The 23053-nt window shown below is 44.2% G+C and overlaps 1 protein-coding gene across 8 annotated transcripts in view; it reads left to right on the top strand.

Annotated features, from left to right (window-relative positions):
• The first annotated feature begins 4653 nt into the window (after nucleotides 1–4653).
• THSD7A (thrombospondin type 1 domain containing 7A) overlaps nucleotides 4654–23053 on the top strand; it is a 522569-nt gene continuing 504169 nt past the window's right edge. For 5 of the 8 annotated variants that reach the window (XR_006289020.1, XM_043541145.1, XM_037890601.2 and 2 more), the window contains exon 1: nucleotides 4654–4856. The gene's annotated coding sequence lies outside the window, so the exon portion shown is untranslated. Of the gene's footprint in view, nucleotides 4857–5048; nucleotides 5157–5441; nucleotides 5523–23053 lie in introns of those variants that run through there. The other 3 variants (XM_043541144.1, XM_043541143.1, XM_043541142.1) reach the window with 2 other exon arrangements.

Raw genomic sequence — 23053 nt, forward strand, 5'->3', positions numbered from 1 at the left:
GAGTGAAATAGTGTTTCCTAATATCCAACTTAGACCTCCCCCACTGCAACTTGAGACCATTGCTCGTTCTGTCATCTGCCATCGCTGAGAGCTCCATCCTCTTTGGAACCCCCCTTCAGGGCTACTATCAAATCCCACCCCACTCTTCTCTTCTGCAGACTAAACAAGCCCAGTTCCCTCAGCCTCTCCTTGTAAGTCATGTGCCCCAGCCCCCTGATCATTTTCATTGCCCTCCACTGGACTCTCTCCAATTTGTCCACATCCTTTCTATAGTGGGGGCCCCAAAACTGGATGCAGTACTCCAGATGTGGCCTCACCAGTGCCGAATAGAGGGGAATAATCACTTCCCTCAATCTGCTGTCAATGCTCCTACTAATGCAGCCCAATATGCCGTTAGCCTTCTTGGCAACAAGGGCACACTGCTGACTCGTATCCAGTTTCTCATCCACTGTAATCCCCAGGTCCTTTTCTGCAGAACTTCTGCTTAGTCAGTCAGTCCCCAGCCTGTAGCGGTGCACGGGATTCTTCTGTCCTAAGTGCAGGACTCTGCACTTGTCCTTGTTGAACCTCATCAGATTTCTTTTGGCCCAATCCTCCAATTTGTCTAGGTCACTCTGGACCCTATCCCTACCCTCCAGCATATCTACCTCTCCCGCCTAGCTTAGTGTCATCTGCGAACCTGCTGAGGGTCCAATCCATCCCATCATCCAGATCATTAATAAAGATGTTGAACAAAACCGGCTCCAGGACCGACCCCTGGGGTACTCCGCTTGATACTGGCTGCCAACTAGACATGGAGCTGTTGATCACTATCCATTGAGCCCGACAATCTAGCCAGCTTTCTCTCCACCTTATAATCCATTCATCCAATCCATACTTTTTAAATTTGCTGGCAAGAATACTATGGGATACAATGCTTGAATGCTGATGCTCTCTGGAAAGACTATGAACTACGATTCCCATTAGTGACATCTGTGATGGTGGTTTGTTATAAAGACTGGCGTCCACTAGAAATGTGACTGAAAAAAATAATTTCACATAAGCCACTTAAGATGTGCTGTAAAATTTTAAGACTTTCAGTCAATCTGTGTCAAATTTGAACTGGTGAATAAGAGGCAAAAACCTCCCAATATTATTCCTTATAGATAAGCCACTCAGTTCCCATATCGCCTTGGCTATGATCACGTCTTTTCTCAGAAAGTCCCTTAGTGATAGAGAATTTTTCCACAACACTGTTGAATCATTACACAAGTTCTCAAAGGTTTCCACTAATTCCTTATGTAACAAATACTAGAAAGGTTTTTCAGTTGGTTCTTGACACGCTCCTCACTCCAAAAACTTGATCCCATATAATTGCAGGCCTCACCACCCTGATGTATCCTACAGTGCTAAGGAGCAACCAAGCTTGTGTCCCTGTCATGAAGGCTCCTTAGCTTGTCTTGAAATGAGATCATGGTTTCACAATACACCAGTGTCTGTTTCTAAAACACCTGTCTGCCCAGTTAATGGTGTTAAATGGCTCTGTCTGTAATACATGAACTCTATTAAAAATTCTATCTCACAGAGATGCTTGAGAGACCACCTTTGAAAATCATGCAAACCATATTAACATTCATGGACATTTACAAAGTAGAAATCAGGGGAGGAAAAAAAATTACAAATGGAACATAGAAGCATATGACTGAGACGTTGTTTATGTTATTGGGGAAAAAATTAAGAGAAAGATAAACTTAATATCACTTACACACACAAATATGCCTAGGGATTCTAGCCTCACCTGGTTTGTGGGAATTAAGAGGCATGCTAGAGTCTGTCAGTAGAAGAGAGTGATCAAGGGAGAACAAATCAAAGTCATGCCACCCTTATTCTCAGCTCAGTTTCCTAGCCCCTTCTCTTATTTGAACCCAACTGGCAATCCATATAGGTTCATTTAGAATTCATCAGATCATGGCCTCACACATGTATATGAGAACATGTAAATGCTTTCACTGTCTTTGAGAAATTGCATCATAGGCAAATATCATTATGACCGTTGAAAGTCAAAAAGTCAGTGCTGAGCTTTTGTTGACATCTAACCCTAGAGCTCAGCTGCTAAGGGAATTTTTGCCTTTTACTAAATGTTATAATCTTAGGATTTATATTTGTTGTACTACTAGCTTGAGATGTAACTTGAGTGTTGCCCCTAACTCTACTCCTGTCCATACACACAAACATCTAGCTTGAGTTAAGTGGTCCTTTAAAAACAAGCTAACTGACCTGTCAGGGTATGAGTTGAAGTGCAAGCGCTGCTGACGCTGAGCTAGTAATGCAGTGGGATTGCAGTCGCATGCTACAGCTCAAATTAGCACAACTCATCAACTGCTAATTCAGTAATTCTGTACAGTTTGAGGGTTGTTTCACAGTGTGGCTGCTCTCACTCCAGCTAGTCTGGCTGAAATAACACTTGAGTGGAGAAACTCAAGCTAACTGTTACAGAGAAGACAAGTGCTCAGTGGACTCTTTTCACATAGGTCACAAAAGGGCCATTAACAGAATTTAACCAGTCAGAGTTACCATTTGTTAGAACCTACAAACTCTGGATGAAAGAGTCCCTTTGGATTTGCCGTTTTACTACTCTGAGAATGGAAAAACATAATTATATGATAAACTGCTTATATGAGAGAAAATGAAAATTCATTCCAAAAACCCTATAATGAATACTAATTGTTTGAAGTCACTTTTAATTAGTTGTTTAAAAAAGAGCATTTACATGCATGGAGTAAATTTTCTGTCACTGAGGCAGGTGTTACATAACTTGCAGCTCATTCCTTCAGAGCCCAATATCCAAAGGAATATGGTCCTAATGGCTTAGCAGAAAATATCTTTCAGAAAGGTTTTATTGTACATCTTCAGATGCTGAGAGATATAATAATTAGTCTTGAAGGCTAGTGGATAGTATGGAGCATTTTTGCCAAAGAAACATTAAATCTTTGCTACCCAACTGCAAACAAGCAATATCATTATTACCCATTAATTAAGAAATGGAAGCGTACTATGCATTTATGAAAAAAGTAATAATTTTTCTAACTCATAATGATCAATTTCATGATTTTTCCATCTAAAAAGTGTTCATTTTTTATTTTTTTAATGTATTCCTGGATATAGGGATTATCACACTCACAGTTGTGTTCTTTGTTTCTACATTAATCACTACAGATAGTTTCAAATAAAGCAAGTTTTCAAGGACATATTGCTCAGGCATGCCAAATTCTGAGAACAGATTAAAAAGAATTTCTAAGGACTTTGGTTATTTCTTAGATTTAAGTTAACAATGTTTTAGGAACATCACTGGAATATCCAGGTTTAGACAGTTTTGCAGTAACTTCTGTCAGTTAGTGGTAAGTGAAGAGAGTCTATAGACTTCAGAGTGTTTAATATTTAATGTTGACTGGTGGATTAGCACTTGCAAGCATTCAGCATAAGGCAAAGCCTCTTTGAAATATAATAAAACTTAAAAATGACTAAAAAAAGTTGGATTGCTTCTGTGTAAATTAATAGTGAACTCCATGTTTTGTGCTTTCTACTTCATAAAATAATATTTGTGTTACCACCTAATTTATAGTTCAGTATTCTGCAAAATTCTTGGTGTCACTGAAGATTGATTATTGACAGACATCCAATCAAACTCACAGTTACTCTATCATGGCCATCAACGCTAAGCTTTTGACATATCAATCAATGTGATACCATGAAAGACTGATTAAAGCTTATATCATAATTAATTTTTTGCCACATGAAACAAATTCTGGACAGACTAGTTGAAAAAAAGGCTTTGTTACCATCTTGAATATTCAGCTCCCAGTGTTCAATATTCTTTTGTAATTAATTAATAAAAAGGTTAACATTCTGCATGACAGTTTGCACCTGTACATTACAAGGAATGAAAATAAAATATCCATACAAGTAACATTTTGAGCTTGTTCCAGTTTCCATGAGTACGAAAAATAAATAAGCTGAAAATGACAAGACACACCTGTTCATTCACATTCAGCTTTCCCATGCCATAGAATATAGGATTGCTTCTGAAAAGACTCTGAAACAGTTCACTGCACTACACAGGGGCTTTCTGTTTGCAAATTCAGGGCCTTAATTTTGCAGCTAGTCTATGTCTGAGGGGCAACTGTGTAAAGGATTCTCTTTCTTCTCTTCACTCTTGGAAATATTTGAAGTAATTCATGAATCGAACCCCCATATTTTTATTATTTAAATAGCAAAAGTTCCAGCTACAGTGAGTACTTTATTTGCTTATATTATGGAAAACGATTTTAATTAGTTCATTTTTAGAAGCATTTGCTTCAAGGGAATGGAGCTGGTTACTTTTATTGGCTATTAAAGGTTAAATAATTCCCTTTTACAACTTTTACCCAAAAGATAGTGAATGGTTTAAGACAGAGGTTGGAAATAATTTCACCTGGTTTGTTTGCCATCTTTCCCAGATAAACTGTACATTTAATTCTTCATCTAAATAGCTGGATCATTTACATTCTCTTCGTTAATGCCTCTATCGTTCTCTACATAGCAATTAATGTACCTTTCCAGGGATCTGTTTTAAATAGTGTGAGGACAAGAAAACGCAAAATTAGCTTGTAAAATAACGCCCCTCTCCTGTGTCCCCCCTCCCCATCTTGGTTTTGGAATAATAAAGGCAGATCGGAAGGTCGTACGATGACCTAATTTTGGCAGCTGGCCCAGGAGAGACAGAAAATGTTCTCTCGGCTCCACCCCAAACAAGGCACAGGCACTGGTCACTTTCGTCAAGTGCCCTCTCCTTCCAAGTTACTCTCGGGACGTGCTGTCCCAGGTATCCTGGATAACAGGTAAGTCACTTTCCCGATTTCGCTGCTTGCTGCGGAGTATCAGACAGAGAAGAGCGGGGCGCGGTGTGAGGGGGTCCAGCAGGCGGGGCGGGGTGCAGGGCGGTGCGCGGCGCTGGCTGATGGCTTTCCCCACGCACGCCGGGGGCGGCCGGGCAGGCTGGGAGGCGAGGAGCGGCACCACGAGCGAGCGCGGCGGCGAGCTGCTGAACGCGGGAGGCTCCTGTGCTGGTGGGTTGAGGGGAGCCCGTGGCCGGGCTGCAAATCCGCCGCGGCGGCCCCAGGAGTGACGCTCCGGGGCGGGTGAGGAGGCACAGTCCGGCCCCGTGTAATGCCCTCTGCTTGGGGGAGGGGGAGTCCGCGGGCGCCTGCCAGGGGCGCCCCGCGGCCGCCGCGGGCTTCACTCGCCCGCCGGGCTCCTGTCCCTCTGCAGGGCTGGGGGAGGGGGCGGGCGCCGCTGCATTGCGGCTGCAGCCGGTGACTCTGGGGGAAGGAGGCGGGCGGCCGCGCGAGTGGGGTGGGGGCCGGCGAGAGGCGACGCCTGCGGGGCGCCCGGACCCCGCTGAGGGGCTTGCCCGAGTCTCCGCCCCGCCTCCCGCCGGAGCTAAGGAGCAGGCGCCGCAGCGCACTGCCAGAGCTGGGGAATAGCCCGGCGCGGGCGGAGGCGTGGTGAGTACAGCGCCCGGTGCTGGCGGGCCAGAGCAGCCGCAGGCGCCTGCTGCCAGGCAGGGAGGGGGAACAGCGTTGGACACCCCTAAGACTGTTGGCGGGGGCTCTTGAAGGGATCCTTGGCTAGTGGTGCTCGCAGGAGACGGGGAGCCGGCCCCTGGGGGCTTGTCCCAGCTCTGCCACTGGGTGACCTTAGGCATGTCACTTACCGCCCCCTTGCTCAGTGCCCCTTGCTTGTTAAGTAGGAGCGATCACCACTGCCTCTCAGGGTGGTTTGTGGCTCAGCTAAGGTTGGCAAAGGGCTGGGAAACGCACTGGGTGGAAGGTGCCTCAGGGATGGAAGTATTAGCGTCCTTTAGTTGTTTCTATTGCCTTGGCAAGGCTAGGAGGAGGGGATAACTTGGAATGAGGGAGATGTATTTTCATTGAGACAGCTCCCTCGTGGCTTTGTACATGTCCTAATTCCTCATTCTCACCCCAGCAAGGTATTCTAAAAACTGGTGCATCCCCTGCCTGGGAAGGGTTGTGTTGCTGTTCATTGCACTCTTTAAATGGGATATTTAGTGCTATATCCCTTAATCTCCATCTCACTCTGTTGTTTAACTCTTCAGGGGCGTCCTTCATATGAAGGACGCTATAAAGTATTGTGTTGTGTACTTTTGCTTTTCTGTTATGAATGAATTTGCAAATCAGTGCAGATTAATGACATTGAATATTTCGGTTCTGTTTTCAAGGTTGCAATTTGTGGCACTGAAAAAGTTGCATAGGATTTATCTAGTTAATGGACTCATCAGACTTATTATTTATTATTTAGATTATTATATTCTGCAGACAAACTGGCTGTTCAGCTGTGGTTACACACTTCGCTTTTTTGGTTTTTTTTACATGACATTAGTTGTATGAAAGCAAAGCATGTGCTCAGCAAGAGTATTACAAAGAAACCTCTTGTCAACATTTCCATAACCAACCCCTAATTTTAGGAGTTACTGTCATCTTGGAAAAATCACACTTCTATCTGAACATTGTGTATTGTCTGTTCTTTTATAAGTAGGCCAAAAGACTGCTGGAACCGAAAGGGTTTAGAGGAAAATAAGGTTATTTTACAGTTTACTTTGTTTGAAAGAACTTTGTGTAGCCATTTTCACTTCCAGGATTGGTATGAAAACATCTCTTTGCACTATAGTTGGAGTTCACACACTTCCTTACACTATGAAAAAGTATCTTTACTTGTCTCCATAGTAGCAAAGATGAAGCTGAAATGGCAGCAGACAAACATCTTCACAGAATAGAAGGGGAACAAGCTATAGGCCCAAGCATGTTTGATTGTATTGCTGTGTAGCCCTTCTAAATATCAGCAGGGAAGCAGGAAAAATGGTTTTAAATTTTTTAAAAGAAATTGTGCATTGTATTGGCATTTTCGCTGTATTCAGTTTTAAAAACTTCAAGTTAACAGTGTCACCTTTTCTGGAAGAATTCAGTCAGATTTCAAATGAAATTTTGCAGATTGAGATTTATGGAAACTGATGAAACAGATTTTCTTCAGTTTTTTAATACTGTTAAATGAAATGTAGAACTAGAAATTATGGCTTTTTTTTTTTTAAAGAAGTGGGGGTTGTGGTTCTGATATAAGCAAGGTTATCCTGCGTTAAAATTCTTTCCTCTGCTTTATTCTTGGGTTTTGTTTAGAAGGCCAGAGAAAAGAGTACGGTATGAGTACAAAGTAGAGAGTTTAAGAGCGGAGTTTGAGTGAGAGTACTAATTTGTGTCTGAGTCACAATCTGAAAGTCACTTTTCTAAACTTTTATGTTTCATTTGACCAGTATTTACTTATTGATCCGGTCATTCTTCAGCTTTATCTATAAATGCACTATTAACTCCTAAGACATTTTCATGTCACTTTAATCATTTGCCCTTCTGTAATTTTAAGTCTTTTTTTTTTTTTTCTCTCAACTGTAACATCTTGAGAGTAAAATGGCCACATTCCAAAGATGGCCTGTAGCAGATGACAGTTTCCAAAGTAGTGAACACTCTGATCCCTGTTGTTAATGTGGTGTAAGTTGGTGGTGATAGATGATTTATTAGGCAAAGGTTGTTAGCCATTATTTATCCCAATGCTCTTGCTATTGGCCTCATTTTGGCAGCATGGGCAATGGCATGGAGGGATGATCATCTCCAGTAAGGTCCTCTATGATTAGATCATCAATGGTGAGTGAGAGGACTTTGTGCTGTACTGAGAGCTATCTAGCTGAGTCTGCTGCTGCTTTGTTGGCTCAGCTTGCCTCCAGTTGGGTATCTGTTGAAGCATGATTCTAGGTAGGGTTATAGTCACATTTTTTTTGATCCTTATCTAAAGTATAGGGATGCCTAGTCCTGAAGATACATTTTTTTTTCACTGAAAAATCCTGTTCTTCGAATAATTCCTGATCCGTTCTAATCAGAATGGGGAAAATTGTTACTTGCTTATTAAGTGGATACTTTCAAATGAGTCTATTTGTTGAAACCAAAACTGTGTGCAAAACAGCATCCATTTTGATGAATCTCCCCACTTGAAAAATTACTGGAAAATAGTTTTATAAAAAAATGTTTGAAATGAAAAGTTTTGTTGTTTTAACTCAAAAAACATTCATTTTGAAGCTTTATTTTTAGTCTGAGTTAACTAAGGTAAAAGGCTGAAATTGAGTTGAAACATTTTGAACAAAATGTTTTGGTTGACCCAAACTTTTTATTTTTTTTATTTTTCCAGATTTTTGGTTTATGAAACCTTTTGAGACTTTGACACTTGTCCTGATTCAGGACAAATGAAATTTCTGATACCTCAAAAGTTTTCGTGGGACAGGAAAACTGTTTCCTGCCCAGCTCTAACTCTGGTAATATAGAGATCACCTGCTACTCACATGACTTCAAACTTCAGGTTAAGTCAGGCTTAGTATTAGAGATATCAAGGTCTCTTGGTCTAGATGACTGACTTGTCCATGAAATTATGCATCTATTATGTTAAGGCGGAGAATTATGACCTCTGTTGTAACCATCATATTATCCCAGGTGGCTTCTAATTCAATTTACCAAGAGGCACAATGTAGTTCCAGTACTGGCAGTAGGGTGACCAGACAGCAAATGTGAAAAATTGGCACAGGGGGTGGAGGGTAATAGGAGCCTATAGAAGAAAGACCCAAAAATCGGGACTGTCCCTATAAAATCAGGACATCTGGTCACCCTAACGGGCAGGGACACTGCCATCTTTTACTCTGCCATCATTGACAGTGTGGCATCTGGAAGTTGTCCCTGCAGCATCCTCTTTGCCTGTTGCTATTGCTCACAGAAGCATATAACAGGAAGTAGCAGGAAGAAAGCTGAAGCCCTGGTGCTGCAAGATTCTTGGTGAGCATGGTCATATACCATAGGGAATGTATTGTTTTTGACTTAACTCTGTATGCTACAGCGCTGGTTTTCTTAGGCTTCTGCTAATGCAATGAGTATCTGGAAGTTTGGGTAGTCTGATTAACGTAGACTACCGCAGCTTGGTTACCCCTTCCTGTTTATAACTGTGAGGAGTTGTCAGATTGTTCATGGTTACAACTGAACTGATCTGGACTGGTCTGCTTGCTTTTGCTTGATGAGAAATAACTGATCCTCATATTTTTTTTTTTTTCCTCCCCCACCCAGTTCAGACCAATTATGAGTCACCTATGAGTTGGACCTATGTCTTTTTGTGGCTAGTTAAGGACGGCGGAGAGACTTTGGGCCCTATTATTGATGGCTATTGTTAACACCTTCATTATATGTGGCAAGCCTTTATGTACATGGTTAGGCCCTTGCTCAAGAACCAGCGTTGGTCATTTTTGACCTTTGATCAATGTTCCCTCTAATTTTTGACAGGCCCTGTGCCCAAAAAATTTCTTCTGTGCAAATTGTTGTGCTTCTGTGCAAATTTTTGTGTGTGCAGTGTTTTGCCATGTGTGCAGGGTTTAGGATCTGTGTGCACACGCGCACAGCTTAGAGGAAACAGTACCTTTGATTATTAATGTCCCATCTCAAATATCCCTTTTGTAGGGAATTTTGTTGAGGAAGTCGTGTTGGACAGCTCTGGCAACACTGGAATTCCACAGATGTCTCCAATATCTGTCTGGTTTACAGCGTGGGTATGGAATTGAGGCCTGGTCTATACAACACAGTTAGGTCAACGTAATTGCCTTACGTTGACCTAATAATGAATGTGTCTATGCTACAAGGTCCCTTCCACTGACATAACTCGCCTGCTATGTTGACTTAATTATTCCATCTCTGCAAGAGGCATAGCACTTAATTTGATGTTAGGTCGATGTAGAGGCAGTGTAGACACTGTGTGGCTTATGTATACCTACCTGTCCTCCAGGAAGTGTTCTACAATGCTCTGCTGTGCTGGCTCTTGTAAACATTTTCAACTCCATTGCACAGCAGCCAGGTACACAGGAAAGAACCCCTCCCCAGTTAAAGTATCAGGAACCTTTGAATTTTTTGGCTAGGAGAGCTCACCTGCCCAGCTAATCATGGTGTCTTCACATTCCAAATGCACTCCAGTCTGGAGTACACAGGAGGTGGTAGATCTTGGTTTGTGGGAGAAGAGGCTGTGCAGCCACAGCTCAGATCCAGCTGTAGAAACGTAGACATCTATGAACAGATAGCACCACAGGATGTGGGGATGAAGGGCTACACCAGGGACACACAACAATCAAGGAACTGCAGTGAGCGTATCCGAAGACAAGGGAGCGAATGGTCACTCTGGTGCAGCACTGCAGACATGCTGCTTCTACAAGGAGCTGCATGTGATTCTCAGCGGCGACACTACTCTGACCCCTAAGAGCAGTGTGGATACCTTTTGAAGAGTTGGAGTCCTGGGCCAGTGCAGGCAACACTGAAGAGGAGGTCTTGGATAAGGAGGAGAATGGGAGACAGGTGAGTGGAAAATCCATTCTTCCAGAGAGCCAGACGCTGTTTGTAACCCAGAGCAGTCCAGCCAGTCGCAGAACAGCATCGTGGCCGAGCGTGATGCCGGGGAAGGAACCTCTGGTGAGTATGTAATTTCAAGTAATATTTTGGGGTCACATGTTCTTGTGTTCTATTTTTAATTTAAAATTATAAGGCGAGGTAGAGTGATTATCTGCTTCCCAGTGGCCACACCAGCTAGGCAGAAGGTGCCCCACGAAAAAGACTGTTTATGTATACAGGGATGGCCTGGTAATTTTCCATAGAGATTTTCAGGAAACTTTCATGGAGGTCCTCTGCATTCTGTTGCAGAAAGTTTCTGGGGAAGGCTGTCTTATTTCTTCCACTGTAGTAGGACACTTTCCCACACCACTCCACTATTAATTCAGCTGGCATCATTATAGTACACACCATAGTAGCATAAGGACCCGGTCTGCACTTGGACACTTGCAGCATTTGTTCCCTTGCTGCCTCTGTTACCCTCAGGAGAGTGATATCAGGTAGGGTCACCTAGATGAGACGGTGGTAGTTTTTCATTTCAACTGCTCGGACCGCAAACAGTAGTGCCTGAGCTTTCTTACCCCCCCCCCCCCCCCTTGTGATTTTCTACCCCTTCACCCACGATTTCCAAAACATGGCTGTAGTTTGCGTGTCAGGGGCTGACCTTAGTAACTGCAAGCCTTGGGCTATGGCTAGCAGCAGTGGCACCGGGGGAGGAAGAAGGGAAATTTTGTGGTGCCCACTTGCCACTGTAAGCACCCCCAGCACAGTCTCTGCCAAAGCTTACAGTTTGGGAGGTTCAGTTCTGGTTCCTGATCTCCAGACAATATCCATGTGTAAAGGAGTGGACTCACCCCTGTAGTGCCTCCTGCTGGTCATTGGGAATTAGCTCTTTTCCAGCCTGGAATGCCCTCTGTAGGCCAGTGATCCACACAGCTCTGGCCCCTGTGTCCCTCACAGATCCTGATGCCCCTTTCTCTGGGGTTCTGCCCCCTGGCAGTACCCCACACTCTGCCTCTGAGTCTCCCCTTCCTGGGGAACCCCCAACCCACTATCCCCACCTTGCCTCAGTCTGGGCTACTACTAGTCATCACCAAGCTCCCGCTCCTTGGGGCAGACTGCAGTGTAAAGGCCACTCATCATAGGCAAGGGGGTTCGGACCTGTTGCCTTCCTCTGCCTCCCAGTACCTCTCTATGGGCCTTGGACCGGGCCTTGGACCAGGCCTTACAGCCTGGGGAGTTGCCAGCCTGGAGTGCCCCCGCTTAGCCTGCTCCTTCCCCAGCACTGCACCACCCTCAGTGTTGTCAGGCAGGCAGCCAAGCCCTGCTCTCTTCCAGCCTGGAGAGAGACTCCTTGGGCCTCTGGCTCACAGCCTTTTTATACAGGCCAGCTGGGGCCTGATTGGGGAAGCAGCCACAACTGGGCCACTCCCCAATCAGCCATCCCCAGTCACAGCCCTCTCCAGGGCTGCTTTTAACCCCTTCTACTTTAGGAGCAAGGTAGCCACCCCGCTACACCATGTTACAAAGGGGAGGTGTTATGACCCTTTACCCACCTCTGGTCCTGCCATGGGTTACCCACCCAATGATGCTGCTGGTCCAGCACCCATTCCCTGGGGCCATGCTCACCATGGCTGGGACAGCAAACTGGTTCAGCGAATACCTTGTGTAAAATAAAATGTTCTTCTTTAAACTTCCATGAAAAAAGGGGAGTGATTTTTTTTATGTAGCAACTGTGTACTAGACACTGGGTCTGTACTGAGAATGGTTGCTTTGTGCTTTCCATGGCTTACAGCTGAGAGTGGGGCTTTTAGCTCTTCCTCCACACTGGTGGAGAGGCTCTCCCAGATAAGACACAGGTGAAAGAGAATGCATGATGACATGTTTAATGAGATTGACTGCCTCTGGGACAATAGACACCAAGCAGAGATCATGGAGGATTTCTCTCTGTGAAAAACTGGATGTGGACATTGTGAGCAGGAGAGCAGCCCAGGAGAGTGAGCATAGTATGCAGCAAGGGATTCTGAAGGAACAAACAGACATGTTGAGGCATCTGGTTGACCTTCAGGAAAAACACCTTGAGGCTAGACTACCCCTGTAGACTGGCATTCCAACATCATCATCAAATTCCCCCTCCGTATCCTCCTCTCCCAAATGTTCCATGAGGCAAGGTGGGAAAATGAGATTTCTTCCTCTCCTTAGGAAGGGTCCTAAGATTAAAAGCTGCATACATGATGTGTGACAGGTAAGGTCACTGTGCTTTTTAAAGACAAGATTAATGTGTTTTTCCCCTCCCAGTTTTATTTCATCATGTGTCCCAGATTAAATTCTACTTGTGATCTTTAAGTGTCAGTATGTTTGTTCAATAAAAGTCCATGTCTTGAGAATGAAATCATCTTGTATTAATTTAAAATGGGAGCAAAGGGGGCAGGGCAGGAACAGGGAAACTGAAGCAACTGGTATGTGTTCTGGAAACTAAAACCCAGCAGTCACAGTAAGGATCACGCTATGGGAAGGCACAATACAGAAAAGCAGTGCACATTATTGTGAGTCATTACTGAAACTGGTTTTCCAAGCCTCCCTGAGACACAGAGCTCTCGCTGAGCACCTCTAAAAGTCCTGGTATCTGGCTATTCAAAATTAGCAGTCTGTTTGCCTCCATGCCCCACTCCTGTGGAAACTTGTCTCCCTTTTCCTTTCAGATATTATGGAACACACAGCTATAACCATAGGGATATTGCTTTCAGTTAGATCTAACCTAGTAAGCAAACTGCGCCAGCGACCCTTTAAATGGCCAAAGGCACGTTCTGCCACCATTCTGCACTTTCTGAGCCTATTGTTGAACCAATCCTTGCTGCTGTCCAGCTTTCTGGTTTATGGGTTCATGAGACATGGGAGTATAAGGGGTAGGCTGGATCTCTGAGGACCACTGTTGACTTTTCAATGTAACCAATGATTGTTTTGCGTTCTGGAAAGAAAGTGCCTGCATGCAGCTCTTTGAACAGACCAGTGTTCTTAAAGATCCATGTGTCATGAACCTTCCCATACCATACAACACTGATATCAGTAAAATGGCCCCGGTGATCCACCACTGCTTGCAACACCATTGAAAAGTACCCCTTTCTGTTTATGTGCTCTTTGGCAAAGTGGTCTGATGTTAAGATAGGAATGTGTCCCATCTGTCACTCCACTGCAGTTAGGGAACCCCACTGCAGCAAAACCATCCAGTATCTCCTGCACAATGCCCAGAGTCACAACGCTTCTTAGCAAAAGGCGATTAATGGCCCTGCATACTTGGATCACAACAGCCCCCACAGTGGATTTACCAACTCCAAATTGATTCCCACTGACCGGTAACAGTCTGGGGTTGCGAACTTCCACACAGCGATCACTACTCACTTCTCCTTTGTCGGAGCATGTCTCATTTTAGTGCCGCTGCTCTGCAGGGCTGGGGAGAGTTCTGCACACAGTTCCTGGAAAGTGGCCTTGTGCCTACAAAAGTTCATAGCAATTAGTGGCAGCAGAAGTTATATGACAGTGTGATCCCACAAGTCAGCGTTTGTTTCTTGGGACCAGAAACGTCACTTCAATGTGTTCAGCTGTTGCGTGACTGCCAGCAGCAACCAGGAATTGTTTCTTTCTATGGCTTCCAGCAGGGTTGCTTGAAGGACATCGCAATGTTCTGTGTTGCGGCTCCTCTCACGGTTCTGGAAATGCTGCAGGACAAGGTGTGTGCTACGGTGTTTATAATGCTGAGTTGGGTCCATGTTTCTCGGGAACTGGCATACATGTGGCTATGCCAGCCTTTTGGAAAAAGGCGCAAAATATTATGGGTTGCAGTTGAAATTGGGAGAGGGAGAAAACTGCATCATGGACATTGAAGCCATGTTCCCACTCCCCCCTGCAAGAATGTTTTGGTCCCATGAGGCATTGCATGCCCTTCCCAAAACCCCCCTGCAGTGAGTTGCACTGTGGTATAGCTACCCATGGTTTACTGCTTTCCGCATCAATGCAAGCACTGCTATGAGGGTGCACTCCACCAATACAAGGAGTATGGTGTGGACACGCATTACCGATTTAATTACTGCAGCTGCTGGATGTCGACTTAACTGAAGTCGACTGAAGTTTGTAGTGTAGACGTGCCCTGAGGCTGTATTGATATTCATGGTTGATCCCCTCTTGGCTATGTATTAAAGTGAGATCTCCAGGCTGATTTTTATTAGATCTGTTGGTGGCCTTTAAAACCATTGGAGACAAGAATTTGTTATCACGCTCCTGGTTGCTGATGAATTTGTCTTTCAGCTGGTTTGTTCCTCTTTCCTTTGAATAATCCTGGGTGGCAATGTTTAGCAACTGCCCATCTTTCTAGAGGAACCTCACACACATGACCACAAAGGCTTTTGTCTTGTCACCTTTCCTGCTCCATTCTGCAGTAACAGAATGTTGTGGTTCAAATCTAACGTACGTGTGTGTCTCCAGAAGGGGGAGTCCTGAAGTTAGTGCGTTGGTTTGTGGTTGATACTAAAATATTTTTGCTGATTAAGTTTTATTCGTCTAGATAAGTCAGAGATGTAACTGCCAATGTAGAAGTAATCTTATTTATAGACTGTGTTGCACATGATAAATCATCCGTATCTATTCCACTTTTTTTTTAATCCTAATCATTTTAGATAACTAGTATGTCATTGTGACTAGCATGAATTCCTTAACAAAGAATGTTTTAAAAATGTAAAGTCACTTCTTTCTCATCAGCACTGATTAAGTAGGATACTGTAACTAAGCAATCAGTATTTCAACAAATATATTTATTTTCAGCATGTAATTTAAGAGAGGAAATATTGTGATTTTTTTGGCTTAATACAATCTGTGGCTTGCATCTGTTGCACACTCTTGTTCATATCACATTGTACAGGCTCTGACTAGGAAGCTAAATTTTCATTTATTAGGGTGAACAGTCTATTCCTTGTAGATTATTTTAGATTTTTGGCATTTTTATGTAGGCCTCATCATTTTATATGACAGAGTACTCATTTAATTATTTCAGATTTTCTCATATGCATGCAACTTCTTACCTGTCAATATCTGAAAGTAAGAGTAAAATGGGCCTGAACTAAATATATTCTACATCTTATGTGACAATGGTTTTATATCAATAACAGAGTATGACAGAAAATATGCCCTGACTTGAAAGTATGAGAAGGATATCAAAATTGCATAAGGCATGAGATTCCATTGAAACTTGCACACTCATTTTTGTGATGTGTGGCTATGTTTATATTTTGTGGTCGTGTTATATTTTGGAGTGTGGTTGAAATTGAATCATCTGTGGCAGTGGTTCCCAAACTTGTTCCGCCGCTTGTTCAGGGAAAGCCCCTGGGAGCTGCTGGAAGTGGTGGCCAGTACGTCCATTGGCCTGGAGCAGCGAACCGCGGCCACTGGGAGCCGCAATCGGCCGAACCTGCGGATGTGGCAGGTAAACAAACTGGCCTGGCCTGCCAGGGGCTTTCCCCGCACAAGCGGCGGAACAAGTTTGGGAACCACTGATCTAGGGGAAAGCTGAACTCATCATCTCTCTTCCAAAGCATTCCTTTTCTTCTCCAGTTTCTATCACATTTGGCGTTTTCACTATACTCATTGTCTCTCAGGCTTACCATATTGGTATGGTGTTTTTAACTCCTCTGTCTCCTTCTACACTGAAGGTATTGTGAAATCTTTTCCTTTCCTACATCTCTGAAATCTGCATATGCTGTCCATACCCCCTCTATTAAAAACCTTGTCCTGCTCCCAGTTATTTCTTGCCTCTGCTACTTTCCTCCTTTCTTGTATCATTCCTCTTCAGTCTGTTTAAAATGCATTTCTAAAAGTCCTCAAGCTTTCCTGCCCCCTAGACCCTCTTTACTGGCTTCCCTTTGGCTTCTGCATCAAATTTAAGCTCCTTGCCTATGCCTTAAAGGCTCTGTATAACATAGTTTCAGCCTACCTTTCTGTTCTTGTCTCCTTTTGCTCACCCCTTTGGTATAAAGATATTTTCACTGCTTTGAATAATTTACAGTCGGGAGCTGGGATCCAGCAAAATCTTACATTTCACAAGATTGTGGGAGGAAGACTTGTGGTTATCTAATATCTTGTACTCACAAGTTATGCATCATACTAGTGTTCTTATTTATTTTTATTAAAATTATTGGTAAACTTGAAAAATAGTTTTGTGCATTATAACCATCAAGAAGGAAGAAGAGGATGTGACCTTAGTGGACCAAGAGCCTGATCTTGCATTTTTCAAGTCAACTGAGTGCTACCATAATGTAACTCGTATCTATGTATGGATTTATATTCTCATCTCTGCAGTTTTCTGTGTTCATGCACAGTTAGTACAAATCTGTGTTTAAAAACATTCAGCTCTATATAAATACACCTTCTGACTGCTGTGGATTTTTTTCCTTGAGAAAACCGCTTTAATTCCTCCAAAGTCCTTTGAAAGCAAAGGAAAGACTCTCGCGTTAATTTCAGTGGGCTTTGTATCACAACCTAGTATTCCAGGCCCATCCCAATTTTAGGGGCTCCTTGAATTTTTCTCCCCTTGAAGACAAGAGGAGTTTTTCCACTGACTTTTTAATGAGAACAAAATTGGACTCTAATAACCTAACACTATAATATGGTGTTATTCCTCTAGTTAGATTATACACAATGTATGGTAGAAAGAACATTAGTCATAAAATGAAAGAGGTGAGGTCAGGTTGTCTTGAGAAATCATTAGTGACTATGCAATTATGGGAGTTTAGTCACATTAAAATTGTTGCTAAGGATGATGGATAGAAATCCTAGGTATAAATATTGGGGGAAACGCACACAGTTAATGATCTCTTTAATTAAACATATGTTGTGGTGTTTCAATAATATACCTGTAATGACTTTTATTGAGGACAATGTAACGACTAATTTATCTCAGAGATTAGTATTGATCAAGGTAAAGCTAAGATCAATATTAGATTTTGAGGGTCACTACCTTTGGAAATGGGATGAAATATTGAAGACAGTGCATATATTAGGTTGTGTTATTTTTTTAAGGAATGAGGGAGTTAAACTGTTTAATGTGGTATGGTATTTATAAATAGGGCTGAGCTAGTAAAGAGTTGTCTAGTTTAATTTGGCCATTTCCATGGCCAAATAAAACTAGACATAACAGTTAAACTGCTCCCTCCTTTCTTAGTCTCAGTGTGAAAATCTGCCCTTATTCAACACCGTGGCAAAACTCCCATCAACTTCAATGGGAGCAGGAATTTATCTTCTGTCAGTGTCTTTCAATCTTTTTTCATTTTGCAGATCCCTAACAATTTTCAGATGGAAATCTTAGGCATAGTCTGTGGACCCCAGGTTGAAAATCACTATTCTCTGGTAATGATAACCTTTTGCAGACCCCCTGGACTAGTGGCCCCCAAACTGCTGAGTGCCCCACCCCGGGTCAGGCATTGAGGAACATTCAGGGGGCATGGTTTTGTGGAATTAGAAAGTTGGCAACCCTACTCCCAAGGGGGCACAAACCAGGTAAGGGGGGAGACATGATCAAAAAATTTGCGGACCACTGCCTTTGACATAATCTCCAGACCCCCAGGTGTTTGTGGACCACAGGTTGAAAACCACTTTTCATATTTAGATTCATAAACTAATGGTGAGACTCAAGTTAGCCCTTGTGTCTTTTTTTTTTTAAGTGGGCCGTTTAAGTGGCTAACTATTTTGTAACTGGGCAAATATCTGGCTTATATTTTGGTTTTCTAAGGTGACAGTTTTAGTTCATGTTAAATGCTAGTTATCAAATATCTCTGCTTTTGGTATTCCATTTTAAATTAAAGAATTACAGGTTCCATTTTCATCAAAAAACAGTCAGAGTGTATAGAATAGTGTATAGAAAATTGAGGTAAAACATAAGTAAATGCATCCTAAAACATTACATAGAACATGTGGACTTCGCAAAAGCTGTATTTGTTTAATTTTTATAATAATACGTTTAAATTTTATGTGTACCCAGAGGCTTTGTATGAGGCACATAACTTAGAAATACTATTTCAGTAAAATGTATGTTTTGAGATTTTCAAAGGTGCCAATGTAGTGCTTTCAGTGGGAGCAGGCCACTCAGCTCCTGCAGGCACCTTTGTAATTCCCATCTTATCCTACTATATTTCATGTATAAATTGAAATAACAATACTACATGGTGACCAACATCAATGCAGAATCTTCCAGAAAATATGTAATCATTTTATGCTTCCTAAACTTGTGAAGGATTTTTTTCACAAAAGAGAAGTGTCTTCCTTTGGTATTGCTCTATCACTGAGAACACTGGGCCAGACTCTCAGTTGGTGTTAATTGGTGTAGCTCCATTGCCTTCAAGGGAATTATGCAGTTGACACCAGCTGATGGTTAGGCTGGCTCTTTGGAAGCCCAGGGTTTTGTAGCTATGAAATGAGCCTGGACCAATGAGACTATACCAAGTCAAACATTTTTATCACTGTAGAAATGACATACAGATAAACCATATTTATCTTGAACAAATTCATACCACCTAGAAAGCAGTTTGACCATTTTTGATAGCGTTTGCTCTTAAAAATCCCCTCAGACAAACTTGGAGTGTATTCTCGCCTCATATCTCATGTGCAGAATTCCCACTCATTTCAACAGGAGCTTAATTCACAGGTGGGTGAGAATAGACAGTAGATGAATAAGATATAGGAAAGCCTGCTTCCCAGAGATGCTAAAATAAATGAAGTGCTACTTTTCTTAGAACTCGAGGGCAGATTTCATAACAAGAATGAACTCAGAGGTAAGATGACCAGGTGTCCAGTTTTTGACTGGAACACCTGGTGGAAAAGGGATCCTGGTGGCTCCGGTCAGCACCGCTGACAGGGCCGCTGACTGTCCAGTTGGTGGTGCTGTGTAGTGCACAGGCTCCCTGCTAGCCTCCATGTGCTCACCTCTCAGGAAGCAGCCAGCATGTCCCTCCTCCGGCTCCGACACGTAGGAACCAAGCACCACCCCCGCAGCTCCCATTGGTCAGGAACTGTGGTCAATGGGAGCCGCAAGGGCGGCGCCTGTAGATGGGGCAGTGTGCAGAGCTGCCTAGCTGTGCCTCCGTTTAGGAGCCGGAGAGGGCACATGCTGCTGCTTCTTCTGGGAACTGCTTGAGGTAAACACTGCCTGGAGCCTGCACCTCTGAGCTCCCCCCACTCCCCTCTGTCCCCCTCGATACCAGCCCGGAGCACCCTCCTGCACCCCAAATCCCCCAGCCCCACCCCAGAGCCTGTACCCCCAGGCAGAGCCCTCACTTCCCCCCCCCCACACTCCTGCCCCAGCCTGATCCCCTCCTGCCTGCTCTCCAGATTCCTCAGTCCCAGCTCAGAGCATCCTCCTACACCGCAAAGCCCTCATCACCAGCCCCACATCAGAGCCCTCACCCCTAGCCAGAGCCCTCATTTCCCTTCTGCACCCTGAACCCCCTCATTTCTGGCCCCACTCCAGAACCCGCACCCCCAGCCCTGAGCCTATACTGTCTCTCTTACCCGAGCCCATTGCTTCAGCCTGGAGCCCCCTCTCATACTCCAAACCCCTCGGCTCCACCCCCCAGCCCAGGGCCCCTTCCTGCAGCCTAAACCCCTCATCCCTGTCCCCACCCCAGAGCCTGCAACCAGAGCTCTCTCATCCCATCCCACTGCCTCAGCCTGGAGCCCCCTCCTGCACTCTGAACTCCTCATTTCTGGCCCCACCCCAGAGCCACACCCCTAGCCGGAGCCCTCACCCCCTTCCACACCCGAGCCCCATGAGCCAGCCCAGTGAAAATGAGCTAGTGAGGGTGGGGAGAGCGAATGACAGAGGGAGGGGGGATGGAGTGAGTGGAGGGCCGGGTCTTGGAGAAGGGGCAGGGCATGGATGGGGCCTCTGAGGAGGGGTGGGGCAGAAGGCAGGGCAAGGTTTTGTGCGAGTAGAAAGTTGGCAACCCTATTCAGAGGTCGTGTGACAGGGTGTACACACACTGGTTATGCAGGTGTTAACCACACTCTGTAGGTGAAGAGGCCACTCCCCCTTTCCCCTGCTGGGCATGCGCAGACTGCAACCAGAGTATAAAAGGGAGCAGCTAAACTCAGTCTAGGCTGACCACAGAGGACACTAGACATACACTGCAGACAGGGCCGGCTCTAGGATTTTTGCCGCCCCAAGCAAAAAAAATTTTGGCTGCCCCTGCTTTTCTTTTGTGCCCCCTAACTACTCCCCTTCCCAACCCTTTCCCCAAATCGCCGGCCCAGCCTCCTCCCCCGGGCGTGCCTCATTTCCCCCCCGCCATTGCTTCCTGCGGTTCCTCCCCACCCTAGCTCACCTCTGCTCCCCTGTACATGCTGCTGCTCCGCTTCTCCCCCCTCCCTCTCAGACGAGGGAGAGGCAGCGTGTTCAGGGGAGCAGGTGGAGCGGAGGTGAGTGAGGATGGGGGGGAGCGCAGGAAGTAATGGGGGGGCGGGGTAGAGGAACCGCTCCCCGCCCTAGCTCACCTCCACTCCACCACCGCTGCCTACCCTGAGCGTGCTGCCACTCAGCTTCTCCTCCTTCCCTCCCAGGCTTGCCGCGCGAAACAGCTCTTTGCGCACAGGGAGGGAGCGGGGGAAAGCGGAGCGGTGGCAGTGCACTCAGGGAAGCAGATGCAAGCAGGGGCAAATTTCTCGGGGCGGCATGGCCAGTGCCAGAATGCCACCCCTAGAAATTTGCCGCCCCAAGCGCCTGCTTGTTTTGCTGGTGCCTAGAGCCGGCCCTGACTGCAGGGTCCTACTGGGAAGCTTCCAGAGCCCCAGGTCTCAGAGGCCAGCCGTACTGAGACCCTGATGGACACCCAGCTGACCACTGAAGCTGATGGAGAAGAGATTGCTGAGGCTGCAAGATTGCTGCCACTGGAAGTCAGAGTAGGAAGGGACCCAGGGATCAGGACTGTAGTAACAAGAGGCCAAGACTGATCACAAAAGTACTGGTTCTGTCGGGACCTGGTGGAGAAGGGTGAGCCTGGGTTTCCTTACCCCAATTGCACCCACCACAGGCTGCAGTCAATTTCCCCTGAAGAGGTGGGCTTTCCTCTCAAAGGACAGCTCTTGACTGGCCATTGGGACATGCTGCCCTGAGTAGAAAGGCAGCTCTGTTGACTCTGGCCACTGGGACATTCTGCCCTGGAGAGAAGGGCGGCTGCATAGACTCTGGCCTTGAGCCATGCTGCTCTGAACAGAAGGACAGCTTTATTGACTCTGGCCATTGGTCCACGCTGCCCTGGGAGCCAGGGAAGCCATATTGACACCAGATCCTAGACCACTTGAGCTGTCCAATCCCCATTTTGTGTCCCCACGACGCGACACCCCGTGACGGGGTGTACCTACCGCGCAACAGTTCCTATTAATCACTAACAGGTGTTCATACAGTACATTTTACAATTAATTAAGATTCCAATTCAGAAGTTACTGGTAAAAAGAATGATTTAGTCCTTAGAATTGGTTGTATTCTATGATTTTAAAATTTCAGAATATTAGCAATTCAGTAGATTCAAATGTATGTTAATTTTTTCATGATTAATCTCCTCTTTATAAATTATGTATAAAACTACTAGAAATTTCCATTGACTTTCCCTGAAAATGTACATATTTGCTGACTGATTTGCCTTTAATTTAGCTGTTCATTAAATTTCTGCCTCTAGAAATCAAAGGTATTTGTATATATTTTATAAATCTCAATGAATATATAAACTCCTAGGGGCTTTGGGATCTAGTCCTTCAGAATGAAAGTTGCTGTATAAATAAGTTGCTCTTTAATATTAAAAGTAAGATTCATAGGTGACCCAGTGTAAGTTATTTCACTCTTAATAATGCCTGTCACTGTCAGCGGTGGTCAGAACGCTGACAGCTCAAAGTACAGAGATGATGAATAGAAGTTTTAGGGCTATGAAAGTCCATATACTACAGCAGCTATTGTTATCCTGGACCATTATTGGATTTTCTAACAGCAGTTATCCTTATCAAAAAAAAATCTGCAGTGTACGTATTAAGAAATTCAGTCCAGCTTTGTTTACACCCTCGGTTATAAAATCTAGATTGAAAGAAATGTAACTAGTAAAAGATGTGAGACATTTTCAGAGGGTAGGCCAACTTGTTCTTACTTGCCATCTTGAAGTAAATGGAGTTGCATGGGTGTTAAGGAGAGTTGGTCAGAAATTTTCTGTTAAAACTCTTTTTTGATTTTTTTTTTTTTTTTTTTTTTTGCCAAAAATACCTGCTTTTTCTCAGAAAAGTATTATTTTGCAAAAATATTTCATATGAAAACCAAGATTCTGTGGAATTTTTTGTTCAAAGCTTTGGGGGATGGGGGAGAAGATGAGCCAGCCCTAGAATGAAGGAAGGGCAGAAATTGGTCCAATAGATATTATGTACTATATATGTTATGTGTATATATATATATATGTACTATATATATGTGTATATATATATATATATATATATATATATATATATATATATATATAAAATATAGTACATAATTTAACATATATAGTATGTTA

The sequence above is a fragment of the Chelonia mydas genome, chromosome 2 (assembly GCF_015237465.2).
Source record: "Chelonia mydas isolate rCheMyd1 chromosome 2, rCheMyd1.pri.v2, whole genome shotgun sequence".
Lineage (NCBI taxonomy): Eukaryota > Metazoa > Chordata > Testudines > Cheloniidae > Chelonia > Chelonia mydas.